The following is an 18111-nucleotide window of genomic DNA, read 5'->3' as shown; positions in this document are numbered from 1 at the left end:
TTATGTCAATGCCCAAACCTCAGACCAGAATAACAGCCTTGAAATTTCATGTGAAGAGATACACCAAATTTATAAACAGAAAATGCTGGAAAATCTCAGCAGGTCTGGCAGCATCTGTGGAGAGAGAAACAGAATTAACGTTTTGAGTCCGTACGACGACTCTTCAGCCTTTAGAGGTTTTCTGGCATTCTCTGTTTTTATTTCAGATTTCCAGCATCCGCAGTATTTTGCTTTTACATTATTACACCAGACTTATGTCAATTTGTCATGAGTTATGTAACATTAATGGCACAGAAACAGGCCATTTGGCCTCACCACCCTCTTAGGTTAAAGAAGTTTCTCCTGAATTCCCTATTGCATTATTTAATGATTATTTTGTATTGACAGTCCCTCGTTCTGGTCTCACATACAAGTGGAAACACCTTCTCTACATTTACCCTATCAAAATCCTTTATAGTTTTGAAGATCTTTATCAAGTCACACCTTGTTTTTTTAAAAAGAGCCCCATCCTGTTCAACTTTCTTCCTAGGTATAACAAGTATCGCTATTCAGTTCTGGTCCCATTCTAGTCATTAATTATTGCAACTCCACCAGTGCATCTTTCCTGTCTATCCTCTGCCCCATGAGGTTTGGTCAAAGGTTTTTCCAGCTCAACGGCTTCTCTCTCTTTCTCCCTGTCCAACTTGGTCACAAGGATACGCAGCCCTTGGAAGCAATCCGATGGGGGTTTGCTAAATTGGTCCCTATGATGAGAGTCTGAATAAATTGGGCCTGTACTCTCCGAGGTTGAAAAGAATGAGAAGCGATCTCATTGAAACATACAAGATTCTGAAGGGATTTGATAGAGTGGACGCTGAGGGAATGTCTCCCCTGGCGAGTGAGTTTGGAACATGGTGACGCAGCCTCAGGATAAGGGGATCACCATTTAGGACTGAGGTGAGGAGAAATTTCTTCATTCAAAGGGTTGTGAATCGTTGGAATTCTCTAATCCCAGAGGGCTGTGGATGCTCCATTGCTGAATATATTGAAGGCTGGGATGGACAGATTTTTGGTCTCTCAGGGAATCAAGGGGAAATGGGAGCAGGCAGGGAAGTGGAGGTGGAGCCCAAGGTCAGTCATGATCGGACTGAATGGCGGAGCAGTCTTGATGGGTCATATGATCTACTCTTGCCGCTATTTTTTTAATGTTCTTTTGTTATAACATCATTGCCTTTCTTGCTTCTCTACAGGTTTGCTCTCTCTCTCTCTTTCCCTCTCTTAAATAAAAATATTGGAAATAAGCAATAGGGGCAGCAATGGCTTTTCGGCCCATCGAGCCTGATCCGCCATTTAATAAGATCATGGCTGACATGGCCCTGCCCTCAATTCCACTTTCCTGCCTTCCCCACCACCCCCCCCCCCAACAACCCCACACCCTCCACCTCCACCTCCACCCATAACCTTCGACTCCCTTGTACCAATACCGTGACAGAGTGACTCAGCGAGTCAACCGAGAATGATATAGTGAAGCGTTGATGGAAACGGCCTTTGCATGTTATGTGAGTCAGAGCCAAGTCACCTTATCACCACCCTGTAAACAGTACAAAATATAAAGAGGGAGCCTCTTGACACTCCTCTTAATAAATGTTTACAACAGCTAAAAAAAAACTCACACACACACTGAGGAAGAATAGTTTAATAATGGGAAAATAAACTTTGCGAAACAAAGATAAGCTTGTGATAACTCTGTGGATTTTAATACGTTACATATTACATGTTATTTTGGGGGATTTACCGTATTGACCACAAGGAAGCATCATGGTCCCTGCACTTTGGAGGGTTTTTGCTGCAATGTTTTTTTAAGTTCATTCATGGGATGTGGGCATTGTTGGCAAGGCCAGCACTTATTGCCCATCTCTACTTCCCGTCGAGAAGGTGGTGGTGAGCCGCCTTCTTGAACTGCTACAGCCTATGCAGATTACAGTTTAATTCTGTAGTGATTTAGTACAACTGAACGACTTGCTAGGGCAGTTAAGAGTTGGCCACATGGCCGTGGGTCCATCTCGGCCAGACCAGACCGATTTCCTTCCGCAAAAAACATTACTGGACCCAGATGGGTCTTTACCAGAGTCCAACAGTTTCATGGTTAACATTACCGGGTTGGCTCTTTGTTCCAAATGTATTTTATTAACTAAATTTTACATTCTCAGCTGCAGTGGTGAGATTCCAATCCGTGTCCCCTGTCTATTAGTCCAGATCTCTGGGTTACTAGTTTAGTATGTTACCCTATCCATATGTGACCGAGTGGAAAAGAATTGGGTTAAATTGGGAGAAACTTCTTTAGCCAGAGAGTGGTGAATCTATGGAATTCATTGCCACAGAAGGCTGTGGAGGCCAGGTCATTGAGTGTATTTAAGAGCGAGATAGATAGGTTCTTGATTGGTAAGGGGATCAAAGGTTACGGGGAGAAGGCGGGAGAATGGGGTTGAGAAACTTATCAGCCATGATTGAATGGCGGGGCAGACTCGATGGGCCGAATGGCCTAATTTCTGCTCCTATGTCTTATGGTCTTATGGTCTTAAATATCAGGAGAAGATTGAGGCCAAAGATTTTGTACAACGTCATGGCTCATCATGAAGATTTCATTGGGAGCTTCCGCTTTCATGGTATTAATGATGGACACAAAGACAACATTGGGCCTAATTTTCTGTCCTGAAGACTAATGACGGGAAAGTTGGCATAACGCCCGCTGGGTGGCGGGGCGGGCGAACGCACGCGATCTTCCGCTTTTCAGCTCATTAATTATGCACCCGCGATGGACGGGCTCTGCAAATCTTGGCGCAGGGCGGGCAGGAAGTCACCCGCCCCACCGCTACCTCATGGGTGGGGTCGAACGTCCTGGCGCCATATTTGAAGGGCACCTGGACATCCATTCGCTCAATGCAAGGCAGGAGCTCCACGTTACCCCTACAGAGACCTTGCAGCCGCAGCTCGCACTGGAGAAGCTGGCAGATGTGAGCAACCACACCCCGGGACATGTGAAGGCACCTCCGGGCACTGCCTCTTACTTATCTCTAGATATGAGCACCGTTCGCCCATGGTCCCAGACGCCCATGGTCAGGCCAACCCTTGCCGTTGCAGTGGCCTATGTTCACCAGCCTCTTGATCTTATAGAGGTCCCACTGCCTCGTGCTGCTCAGACCCTTGCTGCTCCTGGCTCTGTGCCAAATGGCAATGGGCCCTCCTCCTTCTCAGCTGGATGACAGCCATTACCAAAGCAGGGTTGCCTTATCGAAGCCTTAGTGGGTGTGTGAATGAACTGAAGTGGTACCTTGAACGGTCATGTCCTTTACAGGTTTCTCACTAGACATGGCATCCTCACCCCACCCCTTCCAGGTAAAGGACACCCTGGAGGATCAGAGATGGGTGTTCCTCTCATTCATACATGAATGCATATAGAGACACTGATTGTCCTTTGGCCAGGGTGATGGGAGCCAGGTGCACGGAGCCCCACATTTCTGTGGGTTTCACCGTAGAAAGGAGAACATAAGTGAACACCTGACATCCAGTTGCCTCATAGTTATGAGGGTGTCCCTTTAGTTGGCCATTTGTACTGACCTTGAACTCCACCCGCCCGAAAAGACCCTCCTCCCACTTCACAGATTCACACGCCCAGTGCGATTGTGTTGTCAAGAACAGCCTTGAGAAAATGGCGCGTGTAACTCTTCAGACGCACTCCACCACTTTCTACCCTCTCCCTGTCACCCACCAACTTCCACCCATCACATAGGCCCACTGAATATCATCATTCCTCTCCCCTCTGTCACAGTTGAATGCCGCCCCCACCCTCCGCCCCGACTAACAGCGTTATCCCTGTCACGATCCACCTCCACATGCCTTCCCTCCCCTCAGAGCCAAGACCCGTTATTGTGTGTATGCCCACCCTGACCCTGTCCCCTCCCGTCTGTGACCCGCCCGATGAGACCTTCACCTACCAGGCTCACACCCTGGACCTGACACTGCCGCATCCACTTCCCTCCCTGACTGTGACTGTTCCCTCCTGTCACCAGTAGCCTGAGTTCTCCCCTCAGGACCCCACCGTCAACACCACTGACCCCGCTCTCTAAGACATTCCTCCCGCTTCTCTGGAAACGCCCCACCTTCTCCCATAAGTCTGCCTCCCATGCCCAGCCTTGGCACAGCTTCTGATACAAGCACCGTTGGAAAATGGATTCTGTTGGAAGACGGTGAGGTTGAAGGTTCCTCTGGAGAGTGCAGCCAGAGCCAAGTTCATGGCACTGTGGGTGGCTCAGCTGCAGAAGGGGGGAGGAGTAAGAGTGCAAGAGCAATAGTGTTAGGAGACTCAATATTGAGGGGTGCAGACAGGTGCTCCTGCGGCCATAGACATGACTCCAGGGTGGTATGTTGCCTCCCTGGTGCCAGGATCAAGGGTGTCACAGAACTGCTGCAGGGCACTCTGAAGGGGGAGGGTGAACAGTCAGAGGCCATGGTTCACATTGGTACCAGCGACATAGGTAGAAAGAGGGATAAGATCCTGCAACAAGAATTTAGGGAGCTAGGTAGCAGATTAAAAAGCAGGACCTCAAATTTTGCAATCTCTGGATTACTCCCTGTGCCACGTGCTAGTGAGTATAGGAACAGGAGGATAGAGGGGATGAATGTGTGGCTGAAGAGATGGTGCAGGAGGGAGGGCTTTAGTTTCCTGAATCATTGGGTCTGTTTCTGGTGAAGGTGGGGCCTGTACAAGTCGGACGGGTTGTACCTGAAGAACAGGACTAACATCCATTGCGGGGAGATTTACTGGTGCTGTTGTGGGGGGTGTTTAAACTAATTTGGCAGGGTGATGGGATACAGAGTGGAGGTACAGTAGGGGGTGATGCACAGCCAAATGTAGAAGAGAAACTAAGTCAGTCTGGAAGGCAGAGCAAATATGGACCTGTTAGGGCACAAGGGAATAATGTAAGGTTGGATTACATCTATTTTAACGCAAGGAGCCTGACAAGTGAGGCAGATGAATTGAGGGTGTTGATTAACACTTGGGAATATCATATTGTTGCTAACACAGAGACATGGTTGAGGGAAGGGCAGGACTGGCAGCTCAATATTCCAGGGTGTAGAATCTTCAGGCGTGACAGAGGCAGGGTGTAAAAGAGGAGGTGGCATTGCACCATTGATCAAGGAGTCAATTACTGCAGTAAGGAGGGATGGTATCTTAGCAAGTTCCTCAAATGAAACCATATGGGTAGAACTTAAAAACAAAAAGGGGCAATCACTCTGCTGGGAGTGTACTATAGGACTCCAAACAGTCAGCAGGAGATAGAGGAGCAGATATGTAGGCAAACCTCAGAGAAGTGTAAAAATAATATGGTTATAATAGTAGGGGATTTCAACTTCCCCAGTATTAACTGGGATAGTCTTAGTGTGAAAGGCTTAGAGAGGGTGGGATTCTTAAAGTGCATCCAGGAGAGCTTTCTGAGCCAGCCACATAGAAAGCCCTACAAGAGAAGGGGCGGTATTGGACCTAATCTTAGGGAATGAAGCCCGGCGAGTGGTAGAAGTGTCAATGGGGGAGCATTTCAGGGATAGTAACTATAACTCTATGAGATTTAAGGTAGTTTTGGAAAAGGACAAAGATGGACTGGAAATAAAGGCCCTGAATGGGGGAAGGCCAATTTCAGGATCTGGCCAAAGTGGACTGGGAGCAGTTACTTGGAGGAAAGTCTACATCAGACCAGGGGGAGTCATTCAAAAAGGAAATAGTGAGAGTTCAGGGCCAACATGTTCCTGTAAAGGTGAAGGGCGGGACCAACAAGTCAAGGGAATCTTGGATGTCAAGGGATATAGAGGATTGGATAAGGAAAAAAAAGGAGGCTTATGGCAGATACAGAGGGCTGAAAACAGCAGAAGCCCTAGAGGAGTAGAGAAAGTGTAGAGGGGTACTTAAAAAAGTAATTAGGAGAGCGAAGAGGGGGCATGAAAAAACACTGGTGGGCAAGATAAAGGAAAATCCCCAGGCCTTTTATAAATGTATTAAGGGCAAGAGGATAACCAGGGAAAGAGTGGGGCCCATTAGAGACCAAAGTGGCAACTGGTGCATGGAGCTGGAGGACGTAGGTGAGGTTTTAAGTGAATCTGTGTTCACTATGGAGAAGGACGATGTAGGTGCAGAAATCAGCGAGGGGGACTGTGATATACTTGAACAAATTAGTATTGAAAGGGAGGAGGTATTAGCGGTTTTAACAGGCTTAAAAGTGGATAAATCCCCAGGCCCAGATGAGATGAATCCCAGGCTGCCAAGTGAGGCAAAGGAGGAGATTGCAGGGGCTCTGACACTAATTTTCAAATCCTCTCTGGCCACAGGAAAGGTGGCCAGAGGACTGGAGGACAGCAAACGTGGTACCAAATTTTCAAGAAGGGTAATAGGGATAAACCAGGTAATTACAGGGCAGTGAGTCTAACATCAGTGGTAGGGAAATTATTGGAAAAAATTCCGAGGGACAGGATTAATCTCCACTTGGAGAGGCAGGGATTAGTCAGGGATATTCAGCATGGCTTTGTCAGGGGAGATCACGGCTAACAAATTTGATTGAATTTTTCGAGCAGGTGGTTAGTTGTGTAGATGAGGGTAGTGCAGTTGATGTAGTCTACATAGACTTCAGTAAGGCTTTTGACAAGGTCCCGCATGGGAGAATGGTCAAGGAGGTAAGAGCCCATGGGATCCAGGGCAATTTGGCAAATTGGATCCAAAATTGGCTTAGTGGCAGGAGGCAGAGGGTTGAAGGTTGTGATGAGTGGTGTACCGCAGGGATCGGTGCTGGGACCCTTGCTGTTTGTAGTGTACGTTAATGATTTAGACATGAATATAGGAGGTATGATCAGTAAGTTCACAGATGACATTAAAATTGGTGGTGTCGTAAATAGTGAGGAGGAAAGCCTTAGATTAGAGGATGATATAGATGGATTGGCAAGATGGGCAGAGCAGTGACAAATGGAATTTAATCCTGAGAAGTGTGAGGTAATGCATTTGGGAGGATTAACACGGCAAGGGAATACACAGTGAATGGTAGGACCCTAGGAAGTACAGAGGATCAGAGGGATCTTGTTGTACATGTCCATAGATCCCTGAAGGCAGCAGCACAGGTAGATAAGGTGGTTAAGAAGGCATATGGGATACTTGCCTTTATCAGCCAAGGCATAGAATATAAGAGCAGGGAGGTTATGTTGGACTATACAAAACACTAGTTAAGCCACAGCTGGAGTACTGTGCGCAGTTCTGATCGCCACACTATAGGAAGGATATGATTGCACTGGAGAGGGTGTAGAGGAGATTCACCAGGATGTTGCCTGGGTTAGAACATTTCAGCTATGAAGTGAGACTGGATAGGCTAGGGTTGTTTTCCTTAGAGCAGAGAAGGCTGAGGAGGGACCTGAAAGAGATATACAAAATTATGAGGGCCATAGATAGGGTAGATAGGAAGAAACTTTTCCCCTTAGCAGAGGTGTCAATAACTAGGGGGCATAGATTTAAGGTAAGGAGCAGGAGGCTTAGAGGGGATTTAAGGACAAGATTTTTCACCCAGAGGGTAGTTGGAATCTGGGGCACACTGCCTGAGCGGGTGGAAGAGGCAGGAACCCTCACAACATTTAAGAAGTATTTAGATGAGCACTTGAAACGCCATAGCATACAGGGCTATGGACCAAGTGCTGGAAAATGGGATTAGATGTTTGATAGGTGCTTGATGGCTGGCATGGACACGATGGGCCAAAGGGCCTGTTTCTGTGCTGTATGACTGTATGACTCTATAACACCTAAAATCTCATAGCGCCGCTCTTAAATGTAGGCAAAAGCAACGTCTCCATCCATTGAAGTCACGGATGAAGTGAAGCTTGCCCGGTGCACGCCACTTATATACAATCGGGAAACAGGCCATTCTAATAATCTGCTGCTGGGTCTCTTAATTTGGAGAGGGAACCTATTTCCAGCAGGCTGGCCGCTTAGTGAGTATTCATGAGATGCAAATGAATGCAAATGTGGCTCCTGACATAGGCCAGCGGGAAACCCGACCCACCTTTAACCCGCCTTCAAAATCGGGAGCACAAAATTCCAAACTAGTTTCCTGCCGGAGGGAAACTGACTTTTCCCATCATGTCAACTTTAGTGCCCCCGCCCGCCACGATTCCCACCGCTGACGGGAGTGGAAAATTCCACCCATTAACTTTTACTGGGGAACAACCCTTGTGGATCTGGGACTGAGGGAAGGAAATTGGGGGAGAACTTTGTTTGACTGGTGGAAATTGCGGCTAACCCCAGGACTAGGCTCTGCAGCCTGACAACACAGAGGCAGTTGAGGGGTCAAGGGAGGTAGTGGTGGCGGTGGTGAGGTAGAGCTGGGTGTCATGAACATTCTAACGGAATCTGATTGAACATCGGAACATAGGAAATAGGAACAAGAGTAGGCCATCCAGCCCCCTTGAGTCTGTTTCGCCATTCAAATAGATCATGGCAGCACCATTTTCCTGCACTATTCCCATAGCCCTTGACATCTTTAATATCTAGACATCTATCCATCACTGCCTTGAACATGCTCAGTGACTGAGTCTCCGCAGCCCTCTGGGGCAGAGGATTCCAAAGGTTTTCCACCCTCCGAGTGAAGAACTTCCTCCTCATTTCAGTCCCGAATGGCCTATCTCTTGTTCTGAGGCTGAGTCTCCTGGTTGTAGATCACAGCCTCCACCCACACCCCTGCAACAACCCCCCCGCCCCCAGCCGGGAGGAAACATGCATTCCATAGAACCCTAGAAAAATTGCGGTGCGGAAAGTGGCCATTCAGCCCGTTGGGTCTGTGCCGATCAAAAAGAGATCAAAGGAGCTAGCCGCACATTGTTACCCCACTTTCCAGAGCCTGGTCCATAGCCTTGCAGGTTACAGCACTTCAGATGCAGATCCAGGTACCTTTTAAATTAGTGGAACATTTCAGCCTCAGCCACCAACTTAGGCAGTGAATCCCAGATGCCCATCACCCTCTGGGTGAAAAAGTTTTTCCTCATGTCCCCTCTAATCCTTCTACCAATCACCTTAAACCTATATCCCCTGGTAACTGACCCCCTCAGCTAGGGGAAACAAGTCTTTCCTGTCTACCCTATCTAGGTCCCTCATAATTTTATGCACCTCAATTAGGTCACCCCTCAGCCTCCTCGGTTCTAAGAAAAACAACCCTAACCTATCCAATCTTTCCTCATAGCTGCAATTTTCAAGCCCTGGCAACATTCTTGTAAATCTCCTCTGCACTCTCTCCAGAGCAATTATGTCCCTCCTGTAATGTGGTGACCAGAACTGTGCACAAAATCCCATATGTGGCCTGGTCTGGAGCACTTTCATGCCTCTGTGTTGCTCGAATGGGCAGATAACGCAGATCACAAGTCACTGTGTAAAAAAAGTTGCCTCATCTTCCCCTGAATCTTTTGCCAATTATCTTCAACCTGTGTCCCCTCATTAATGACCTTCCTGATAGTAGAATTTTCTACTGTAGGAATTGTGACAGGTGAGGTCAATAGAGTCATAGAGGTCTACAGCACAGAAAAAGGCCCTTCGGCCCAACGAGTCTGTGCCAGTCAAACAAGTACATAACTATTCTAATCCCATTTTCCAGCACTAGGCCCATAGCCTTGTGTACCATGGCATCGCAAGTGCACATCCAAATACTTCTTAAATGTTATCAGGGTTTCTGCCTCTACCACCCTTTCAGGCAGTGAGTTCCAGATTCCCACCACCCTCTGGGTGAAAAAATTCTTCCTCACATCCCCTCTAAACCTCCTGCCCCTCACCTTAAATCTATGCCCCCCTGGTTATTGATCCCTCCACCAAGGGGAAGAGTTCCTTCCTGTCTACCCTATCTATGCCCCTCATAATTTTATACATGTCAATCATGTCCCCCCTCAATCTCCTCTGCTCCAGGGAAAATAACCCCAGTCTATCCAATCTCTCCTCATAACTATAACTCTCCAGGCCAGGCAACATCCTGGTAAATCTCCTCCGCACTCTCTCTGGTGCAATCACATCCTTCCTATAATGCAGATTCCAGAACTGCACGCAATACTCTAGCTGTGGCCTAACCAGCGTTTTATACAGTTCCAGCATAACCTCCCTGCTCTTATATTCTATGCCTCAGCTAATAAAGGCAAGTATCCCATATGCCTTCTTAACCACCTTATCTACCTGTCTCGCTACCTTAAGGGACCAGTGGACAAGCGCACTATGGTCCCTCTGATCCTTGGTACTTCCCAGGGTCCTACCATTCATCGTATATTCCCGTGCCTCGTTTGTCCTGCCCAAGTGCATCACCTCATACTTATCCGGATTAAATTCTATTTGCCACTGATCAGCCCATCTGACCAGCCCGTCAATATCCTCCTGTAAGCTAAGGCCATCCTCTTCATTATTTACCACCCCACCAATTTTTGTGTCATCTTTGAATTTACTGATCAACCCTCCTACATTCAAGTCGTTTGTATATACCACAAACAGCAAGGGACCCAACACCGATCCCTGTGGAACCCCACTGGACACAAGCATTCAGTCACAAAAACACAAAAACAATCCTGTTCTTCCGCGAGATTGTTGCAAATACTCTTCCTATGACACCTCTAAGCATTTAAAAAACATTTTTAGGTCACATTCTTAAGCCTTTCCACCATCGATGAGTCAGGAGCGTGATGGAGTATTTTCCACTTGCCTGGGTGAGTGGAACTCCAACAACACTCAAGAAGCTTGACACCATCCAGGACAAAGCTGCTTGCTTGACTGCTATCCCATTAACCACCTTAAATGTTCACTCCCTACACCTGTGGTGCATCGTAGTTTAGTCGTTGCCTAATCTATTGGTCTAGAGGCAATGTGGAACACGCACACCTTTTGTACATAGCTAGCAGTGGCTCAGCTATGACTCAGTTTGAGAGTGAAGGCTATGGGTTCAAATCTGTCTTCAGAGATTGAACATATAAACTCGGTTGGCACTCCAGCGGAGTACTAAAGGAGCGCTACACCATTGGAGGTGCTGTTTTTCAAGTGAAACCAACGTCCTGTTTTCCCTCTCAGGCGGTAAAAGATCCACTGGCACTATTTCAAAGACCCAAACCCTAACCCTGGTGTTGTTGTGGGGGGATAATACTTATCCCTCTACCGACATGGCCAAGCCAGATTAACCGCTCATTATCACATGGCTGTCTGTGGGATCTTGCTGTGCGCAAATTGGCTGCCATGTTTCCTACGCTACAACAGTGATTACACTTCACCGGTCTTTAACTGGCTGTAAAGCGTTTTGGAATGCCCGGAGCTCAAGATAAGCACTGTATAAATAAAGGTCTTTCTTTCATGCAGCACACTGGGGTTTCTCTCAGACACACAGCGAGCTGGGGAGTTTGAATTCTGCACTGATTTTTTTTTATCAGCAGCTGACCGCAGGCACAGTTTCACTGAACTTAACCGAGCATTTGGCAACTATGGAGATGTCACAAAAACACCAGGTGTATTTATCCACCAACAATGGTAACAGTCATGTCTAGAATTGTTCAGCCAGTACAGATAAGGCCGCTGGGTTTCAAAGCCTCCAGCCATTAGATTGAATGGTATGTCTTGGACAATAATAACCAAGAGTTGCAGAGTCAGGAGAAAGGGAGCAGCAGATGTGAGGACTCACAAGCCAGGGTACGAGTGAAACTTAAAGCTGTGGGAATTTGGAAAGGGACAAGAAATCAGCCGAAGGGCGGAAAGCACCAGGTACCGGCCAGAGAGAGAGAGAGAGAGAGAGAGAGGGATAATGTCGGGGTTGGAGGAGGACTACCGAGTGACAATGCCCAGGCCTCAGTGCAGCAACCTGGCGGCAGCGATTCAGTGCAATAAAACTCAGTTGGATTGACGAAGGCTGGTCAACCCACTCCGCCAGATGGTGAAGAGGAAAACCTACCACCCATTTCAACAAGGTCAGGGCGGAATCGTCCCAGATTTGCACAAAATGCAGCAGCGGGAAGGGATAATGGACGTTTTACCCAGCGGCCGCAGTGGAGGGTTTTTGCAGCGTGTCATCTCGTTCCCGGCGCGTCCCGCCTCATTGATAACGCATTCACGGGAAACACTGGATCGCTGGGAGGGGGGCGGGTTTGGATTTGGCCACCCTAACATGACATCAGCGCTTCCTCGGTCCGGGCGCCATATTTAAAGTGCACCAGCCTCCGTCATGTCTCCAGACCAGGCGACAGATGGCCCCGAAAGCCAGGAAGACGACAGCCCCCAAATTTAGAGACACCTCTCTGGGGCGCTTGCTGGATGCAGTGGAAGGCCGCCACGATGTCCTCTATCCCCAGCTCAGGCCGCAGGAGGTCCACCAGTGTGGCCAATCTGGCCTGGGAGGCTGTGGCAGTGGCGGTCAGTGCCATCGGAGCACAGGGGAGGTCAACCATCCAGTGCAGGAAGAGGATGAATGATCTCACCCTCAGCCAGCCAGTCCCTCAGCTCCATCCAAGTCCTCACCTCCAGCCAAGAGGACACCTCCTCCATTGAAGAGCTGGAAATAAGCAGCCTGGAAGACCCATCACAGCGCTTACCCACACCCTGCACCAGCGCAGAGACACACACCTAGAGCAGGTTCGGGTTCACAATCTGGTGGTCACCACACGGAAACATGTCCACAGCGGGAGGAGGCAGGTTGAGCCAAGCTCCCCAGCACGCAGAGGACTGCTGGGGAAGAGGCATCTGTGAGGTCTGAGTCAGATGACGAGCCTCTGGATTCGGCCTTCCAACTCATTGTGGAGAGTCAGCAGAAGGCGGGGGAATACCTTGCAGAGCTGTTGGAAGCCCTCAACAGAGTGGCATACGGGTCGGAGGAGTGCGTCTGCCTGCTCTCTGATGAAGTGGTGCCCATGTGCGTGTATGGAGGTCTCCATGGGGAGGGTGGTGGATGCCAAGGAGACCCTGGTCCAGCAGAATGCGGAGATGTGTGCAGACCTGCACTACATCGCGGGGGCCATGGGTGAGTTCCTGCAGTGTCAACGCGAGAGGGAAACGGGGCACCTGGATGTCCCTCCAGGTGCTCCTTCTCCTCAAGGAGTCAGGCCGGGGCCCTGGAGCGCCCGAAGGGAGGAGGAGCGGCCCCTGAACACCCCTGGGTCATCCACTCAGGAATCTCTGAGGCTGTCCTCTCGCTCCGAGTCCCCTTTGCCTGTGACCCCTTCAACCTCATCCTCTGTCACCGCAGAGGGAGCAGCTGGTCAACAGGAGGGCAGCCAAAGCAAACCAGGGCCCTCAAGGCCTTGACTCTCCAGAGGACCCACTCCTAAGTCATCAGAGGCAACAGGGCCAATCATTGCACAGGCCGTCTCCACCCCTGCTGCAGATGTCAGGGCAGCACTTAGAAGAAGTGGTCGGCCTAGAAAAGGTAAGAAATTCTGATCACAGTTGGGTGCACAGGTGAACACATTTTTGTCACTTTATAACCTGAAAATATATTCACTTTCACTGAATAATGTGAAATGGTGTCTTTCAGCTTCATCGACAGACTTCGCAAGTCCTCCCCCTATATCCCCCCAACCCCCCCACTCCCACTAGCCGTTCAGCTGCCCGCAGCCAGACCACAAGTGATTCTGGAGGGAGAAGTGTGTGTTTGGCAGGGCCTTTTGGAGCCTCATGCGAGCACTCTCCCACACACACAGATCCTTCCTCCATCACACTCACCTCACTGCCCCGAGCATTTTCAATGCTGCCTCCTGAGGTTCACTTTCCATTGTCCATCTGAGCCGACCTGCATCCCCACCCACCCAATGACCACACTCCCATGCAGCATCTGTACCCGTCCAACACCAGGCTCCGCTCACTTTTGATTTCGACGATGTAGTCATTGTCAGATTTTTTGCTCAACTCCCCTGTCCTTTTCCCTCCCCCAGTCACCCATGTCCTTTCCCCCATTACTGTTGGCTCCCCCTGGCATCACCTTCCAACTCCCCACCGTCACCTACCAACCAGAGCCCTTGTCATTCCAGGATGTCCAGGCGAACGTGCACATTCCCTACCTTCCTGAGAATCCAACCCCCATCCACTCTGACCTTCCCAACTCCTCCTTCCCACGGAAATAGGTGGGAAAAGAAAAATCTATATAAATTATTGGGAAAAGGGGGGATCGGAAAGGGGGTGGGGATGGAGGAGAGAGTTTAATAATTTCATGATTTTTATCCAGGTGACTCCCTCCGAATCCTCACCTTCACCGCCCCTTCCAATGCACCCTCACCCTCCCACCCTTCCGGGTCCCCCTGCCCCCTCTCATACTCACCATTCCCACCTACCATGCCCGCCCTCAGTTCGCTCTCCAGGAGGCAGTCATTGACTCCACAATCCCCTCCCTTGCACATTCACCTGGATTTCCCCCAGACCTTACTCCCTCCTCCATCCTTACTCCTCCCCCAGCCCTTACTCCCTCCTCCATCCTTACTCCTCCCCCAGCCCTTACTCCCTCCTCCACCCTTACTCCTCCCCCCAGCCCTTACTCCCTCCTCCACCCTTACTCCTCCCCCCAGCCCCTACTCCCTCCTCCATCCTTACTCCTCCCCCAGGCCTTACTCCCTCCTCCGCCCTTACGCCTCCCCCAGCCTTTAATCCCTACTCCCCCTGGACTCCTTCCCCGCTCCGAATTTCTTGCCTCCTCTTAGCTCCTTCCACCTTCCAACCTTCTTTCCTCGTACCTTCCTCCAACTTACACCTACCTCCCCACTTGCCACATTTTCCGCCATTACAACCTCCTCCCCCATACTCCCTCCTCCCTCCTCCCAATCTCACTCCCCCGACACCTTTGTCCCCCCCCCTCCCAACCTCACCCCCCCGACACCTTTGTCCCCCCCCTCCCAACCTCACCCCCGCCCCCCCCCGACACCTTCTCCTCCCACTCACGGCTGGACCTTTCTCTCCCCCCACCCTCTGCCAATCATCCATAGCAGCCCGTTGCCAACACCACATAGATCTCAGAGGACTGTAGGGCTGAAGGAGGTTACCAAGATGTGAAGGGGCAATGCCATGGAAGGATTTGAAAACAAGGATGAGAATTGTAAAATTGAGGATTTGCCAGACGTAAGTCAGCAAGCGTAGGGGAGGTGAACGTGACAGGGTTAGGATACAAGGAGCAGGTTTTGGATGGACTCCAGTTTATGGGGGCGGGGGGTGGGTGCGGCGGTGATGTGGGAGGTGGGAGACCAGCCAGGAGAGCACTGGAATAGTCAAATATAGAGAATGAAGCTGAAAGAAATGAAAGAGTCCTGGTAGATCCTATGTCTAACCAATGCGGAGCAGTAATCAACCAAATCAATGGAACGTTGGACTGGAAAGCCACAATGAGAAAGAATAAATCAGAGAAAGTTGTGGTCAATCCCTACAGGACTCTGATTGGTCCACACTTTGTCCATTTCACAGAATCGCAGAATCACACAGTGCAGAAGAGGCCCTTCGGCCCATCGAGTCTGCACCGACACCAAGAAACAACACAGGAGCAGAAGGAGGCCATTCAGCCATTGAACATTTTCTGTCATTCGGTTAGATCATGCCTGACCTGTATCTTAACTTCTTCTGCATGCCTTGGTCCCACAATATATCCCTAATGAAAAGGAGATTTAAGCACTGGAGGTAGTACAGAGCAAAGTGATGAGGCTGATCCCGTAGTGTGTGAGTTGTAAGGAGAGACTTGGTGGTTGGCGGTGGGGGGGAGGTGGACGTTGAAGTTCAACTTGGGTGGGAGCAGAAATTGAAGTCAATGGAATTGACGATCAGATTTGAAGCTTAAAAAGCAACATAGGAAAGAGAAGAGGCCATTCAGCCCTTCAAACCTGTCTGCCATCTAATTAGATCATGGCTGATCTGTAACTCCAACATATCACGCTGCCCTTGACCCATATCCCTTGATACCCTTAGCTAATAAAAATCAGTCATGGAAATTTCAGCTGCCCACAGCTTTTTAATGGGAGCAAATTCCAGATTTACACTCCCCTTTGTGTGAAGAAATGTCTCCCTGACACCACCCCTGAACGACTTCGCTCAAATTGTTTGATGATGGCAGATGTGATAACGCCCATTGTGCATTTCTACCTGTCTTAAATTTCAACCTCGAGGGCTTGTCAGCTCAGAGAAGAGACATACGAGAGGTGAACTTACCGACATGAGAACCAATTAGAGCGAGTGCATGTTTATCTGTGTGGATATGTTATGATCACAAATGTCCTCCCCCGTCGGTAAGAGTCCTGTGATCTTGCAAGGGCGTGTTTCTTTATCCCCCAGCTTTGCTGGGTGTGTCACTCCAGCTACTGTCAAAGCAGTGCCAAGAGTTAAAACCTGTAAAAAGTTAAATATTGCAAATAGGACTGAGCATGTCAAGTTAACATGTACACACCCAAACATATCAACTTCAATAAAAGTATTTGCAAGCTCATTCAAAGTACAATTGGACTTTTGTGTCAAGCAAACAAGAATCAGTGCTAATTCAGTGCAAAGGAATTGCCGAGACTAAATCATCTCATAAAAGCAAAAGACTGCGGATGCTGGAAATCTAGAACAAAAACAAAAATACCCGGAAAGACTCAGCAGGTGTGACAGCATCTGCGGAGAGGAGCACAGTTAACGTTTCGAGTCTGAATGACTCTTCATCAGAACTAAAGAAAGATAGAAAAGGGGTGAAATATAAAACAAAAACAGAAACAGAAATACCTGGAAAAACTCAGCAGGTCTGGCAGCATCGGCGGAGAAGAACACAGTTGACGTTTCGAGTCCTCATGACCCTTCAACAGAACTAAGTAAAAATAGGAAAGGGGTGAAATATAAGCTGGTTTAAGGGGGGTGGGGGTGTGGGGGTGGGTGGGACAGGTAGAGCTGGACAGAGGGCCAGTGATAGGTGGAGATAACCAAAAGATGTCACAGACAAGAGGACAAAGAGGTGTTGACGGTGGTGATATTATCTAAGGAATGTGCTAATGGGGACATTAAGGGTAGAAAGCAGGATGAGCAAGGAGCAGATAGCCCTGGTGGGGGTGGGGTGGGGGGGAATTGAAATAGGCTAAAAGGTAGAGATAAAACAATGGATGGAAATACATTTAAAAATAATGGAAATAGGTGGGAAAAGAAAAATCTATATAAATTATTGGGAAAAGGGGGGATCGGAAAGGGGGTGGGGATGGAGGAGAGAGTTTAATAATTTCATGATTTTTATCCAGGTGATTTTAGGCAAATTTTCAGTTGTGGTGTTTAGGCCCGTTTTATTTTGCCTGCATGGCATTCAGGCTGTGAACCATTCCCTTCACATCCCAGGTTAAGACCATTGAATTTCCATAGGCGCAGTCAACAGAGTTTACGCAACAACGGATTTGGAAGCAAATGCCCATAAAACACACAAAAGGTATTGTAGAGGTTAAATTTGCAATGTGGCATCTCACAAAAATGAGGAAGCGACTCCAGTAGTGTAAGTGTCTGACCCTTTTCCTTTATTCATTCATGGAGCATGGGAATCATTTATTGCCCACCCCTAGTTGCCCTGAGAAGGTGGTGGCGAGCTGTTTTGATAAGCTGAGTGCCCCACAGAGGACCAATGTTGTGGTGGGACCAGAGTCACATATCGGCCGGGGAGGATAAGGACAGCAGATATTAGTAAACCAGTTGGGTTTTTAATGACAGCCCAACAGTTTCATGGTAACTTTTACTGATGACAGCCTTTATAATCCCTGATTTTTTAACAGAATTCCGATTGCTGAATCCCAATTATCTCAAAGTGGGATCTGAACACTCATGCTCTGGATTGTCAGCATAGTCACTACACGAAGAGGCAAAAATCACTAAAACGAACGGCACAGGTTAACAAGGCAATACAAAAAGCAAACCAGGTATTGAGGTCCATGTCTAGAGGCAATAAAATTCAAAGCAGAGTAATTATGTTGAACTTACATCAAATCTTGGTTAGACCACCATAGGAGTACTGTGAACAGTTGGATCTCCACATTATAGTAATGTGGAGACACTGGAGAAGGTGCAATAAAAATTTATTAGCGTGATACCTGAACTGAGAGGTTATCCCTATCAGAAAAGACCGAACAGAA

The sequence above is a fragment of the Cetorhinus maximus genome, chromosome 4 (assembly GCF_964194155.1).
Source record: "Cetorhinus maximus chromosome 4, sCetMax3.hap1.1, whole genome shotgun sequence".
In the NCBI taxonomy this organism is placed as follows: domain Eukaryota; kingdom Metazoa; phylum Chordata; class Chondrichthyes; order Lamniformes; family Cetorhinidae; genus Cetorhinus; species Cetorhinus maximus.
Note: the sequence above shows the minus strand (reverse complement) of the source record.